This window comes from Nomascus leucogenys, chromosome 4, assembly GCF_006542625.1.
Source record: "Nomascus leucogenys isolate Asia chromosome 4, Asia_NLE_v1, whole genome shotgun sequence".
Taxonomy (NCBI): domain Eukaryota; kingdom Metazoa; phylum Chordata; class Mammalia; order Primates; family Hylobatidae; genus Nomascus; species Nomascus leucogenys.
This window is the reverse complement of record NC_044384.1, coordinates 8019193-8022981: the sequence shown is the minus strand read 5'-3', so window position 1 is coordinate 8022981 and position 3789 is coordinate 8019193.

The window sequence follows — 3789 nt, the reverse complement described above, 5'->3', positions numbered from 1 at the left end:
CATCATTAAGATTATTTTTTAAGACATTTACAACGTCTTAAATTTATGGACACTTGGCCATAAAGTGCTAGTCATGATTATTTTTTCAGAAACACTGCAAACATATTGTCAAAGAACTTGCTTTTTTAGTTAGAATTCATCGATTCAAATCTCAGTTCTTACACTTAAAATAATTTTAAGCCAATTATTTAACCATCTCTACCAGTTTTCTTGTTAGTAAAATGTGAGTGACTAAAATATTTCCCAGGTCATAATGTTGTTATAAGGCTAAATAGTGTAATTTATGTATAAATTATGCTTACAGAGTGCTTGAAATTAGCACTTATTGAAATAATTATTATTACAATAATAATTCTAACTAGTTATTAGTTTTGGCAACCTGCAATTACTTTTACACCAACCTAATAGTATTATAAATAACTAGTTTTACTGGTTGTTAATATAGAAATCTACTTAAAACCATCACATTTTAACAATTTCTAAAACAGAATTTCAATATTTTAATAAAATATATGTTGTAAAAATAATGCCATTTAAATACAATGCATAAAATATACTTTATATTAGAAAACAAAAAAGCTATAAATAAAATTGCATAGCTTTGCTAAAATTTAGATTTAATTCATCCTGTTATTTTTGTAGCCTTCTATTGGAATACTTTACTCAAAATTAGATAAAATTCTAGAAAAATGTATCCAGGACAGGGGCTTATTTAGTCAAATCTAAAAAAAAATGTAGTATCTGCAGTTCTCACTGAATATTTTATCAGAAGAATTTCTGCTGTGAACTTTAAAACAGGCTCATTGTTTGATGTGGTGAAAGAAATGATCAAGATTGTGAAATAAATTTTATTCCTTATCATGGTATAAACCATTTTAAGCTTATGGCTTATTTGGAAGAAGGTGTAGTAGAGTATAAGGATGCCATTTACTTTAATTCAATCTGAAAGTTAGGTAATGAAATATTCTTGAAGATATTTACTGAAATGAGTCTTAAATTCAAGTAGCCTCCCATTCTGGAGTTAAAGATCTTAAAAGCCTGTATTTATCTGTTACCTCCATATTTTTTCCTAGACCTACCTTCCAATCTCAGACTACAGTATCTCTTAGCCCTTGGTAGATTACAACATTAATCTTTATTAATGTGGAAGACACATTTTAAACTTTAACTGCAAAGAAAAATATCAACTTGTAAATTTTAAAACAAAAATATAATTCATTGAATATAGAGATTGTGCCATTATGCCATTAGAAAATGACGACTCAAGGTATTTTCTATTGGTGAACTTCTCTAAGATTAGCTGAGATAGATATAGAACAATTGGCCAATTATTCTGTTGTTTTAAATATGAATCTGTTTAGGAACTTTATGTGTTGCATTGAGAGGGCAAACCTAAAGTTTGACTAAATCATCCAGTTTCTGCTCTACCAGTATATACCATATTCAGAATGAAACATTGAGCAGAAGCTTCATATTCAAAGCTGTGCTGTTTACTTGTTTAATTTTATTTTTAAAAAATTATTTTGAAACTTGTTAACTCAATCCCACATTAAGGAATAATTTGAAATGTTTTAAAATGTACTCAGAAATGTTAGCTAATATTCTGAACAATTTACTAATATAAATCCAGTTGACAATACAAATGGAATTAATTTTTAAAATTAACTTTGAGTATTAACTATATATAATAAAATTGATTGAAGTGTAATTTACACATACTAAAATTCACACAGCAATTAACTAAATTTATCTTGACAGTTTCATGAGATTTTTAAAAATATATTCAGTCGTATAAAACATCAAAATCATATTTCATAGTTTTCTCATCTCCAAAGCTCCCACATGGCTCTGAATGTTCTGATCCCTTCCCTGACCTTGACCCTTGGAAGCAATTAACCTATTTTCTGTAATATTATGTTTGTATTTTCGAAAGTGTATGTAAATGGAATGATATTTTAGGTATTCCTTGGTATCTCATTCTCTTGCCTAACATAGTGCTGTCAAAATGCATACATGTTGTTGTGTGTTATTCATCACATCATTTTTATTGCTAAGTATTCCACTTTATATGTTACATTGACCAAAGTTTGAAATATTGCAAATAAAATTTTTATGGGAATTTGTACAAGTTTTTGTGTAACCATGTTTTCATCTATCTTATGCAGTTACCAAATAGTGAAACCTATATAGTAAGTGCATGTTTAGCTTTATAAGAAACCATAAAGCTTTTTTTAAAAAAAATTGATTGTTATCATTTTACATTCTATCAAAGTAAGAGATTTCCTTTTGCTCCACATTTACACCAAAATGTTTTAAGGTCAATCTTTTTTATTCTAGCCATTCTAGTAGTTGTGTAAAGGTACTGAGTTGTTTTTATTTACATATACTAAGTTTGAGCATCTTTCTTTTCTAGTCCTTGTTGGCATTTATGAAATACTCTGCAAATATTTTCCCACCTATTTATTAATGGATCATATTTTTTTCTCTTCATGTCCATAGCTTTTTAAAACATGTATTCTGAGGCCACAAAATATATCTTATTTTTTTGTATAAGTTGTATAAATCTTATGTGATATATTTTAAGTAACATAGAAGGTGTACAAAAAGGTTGGAAATACATTTTTTTTGCCTACATATATCATTTTCCCCAGTATCATTTATTGAGAAGATTATTCTTCTGTCTAAATGCAGAGCTCATTCCTTAACCATTAGCCCTCACCAGAATTCATTTGATTCTTTGTTAAATCTTTCCTGTCTTTTTAATCTCTTGACATTTTTCTTCTCTTTTGATTTTTCTTTTTAATTTAATTATTTAAAACGCACATTAAATAGCCTGTAACTCAATTATTTTACTACAGGTCTTGTACCTTCACTCTCCCTCTTTTGATAAGTTGTTTCTTCATGCATCTGGTAATTTGAGTCATGGGTTTGTCTCAGCCAGGCTTTATCCTCAGCAACCTCATGCAGCCTGGCTGAGCATGTGCCCTCCAGAGCTGCAACATGGTAGCTTTAAGTGCTCAAGTAGTATTGATGATTCATTTTCCATTCTGGAACATATAGGTAATTTACATGTAAATTCTAGTGCATTCTGGAACATATAGGTAATGCAAATTAAGCCTTAAAATATTTTGAGTATAAGATTGCATTACAAATTCTCAGTGAACACATCATATTTGTATAAATCTTAAATGCAGTCCTTTTTGTTACCTCCATGTATCAGTAAACAGAAAGTTTTAATATTTCCTTTCACTGAAGATATAGCCATCGAATGATTTTTGAATTTTGCATGAATCTAAATTCCAACTTTCCATTTCTGAATGACCAAAACCTTCTTCTCTGCACCTAGAAGGCTGTGAAAATACAAACCACTTGAAAACCAAGGCCACTAAGCTAACCTCCTTCTGTCAATTTACACCAGCGTTCTGATTTTCAATTTGTTTTTTGTGTTCATTTTAAATTTTCCTTTCTTGTGAATTATGTTAATATAAAATGACGCCTGTTTTATATTCAATAGAGATTCTAAGTCTTTAGTAGCATGAAAAATAGATTGCAGGTTATCTACAAAATCCAGAAAATAAAAGTCTAAAATTATCTTTTTATTTTATAGAATTTTCACAAAATTTTGGACTCTGTTTCATGTTTTCCACATCTGCTTCAAGTTTGCATTTATTTATTTGTGGATAGATTCTCTTAACACTAAACCATGTACTTTTTTGATGCTGTCATTTATTATAATAATATCAGGATATGTTGGAGAAGTCCATACCAGCTCTCAGTTGGCCAGTGTGA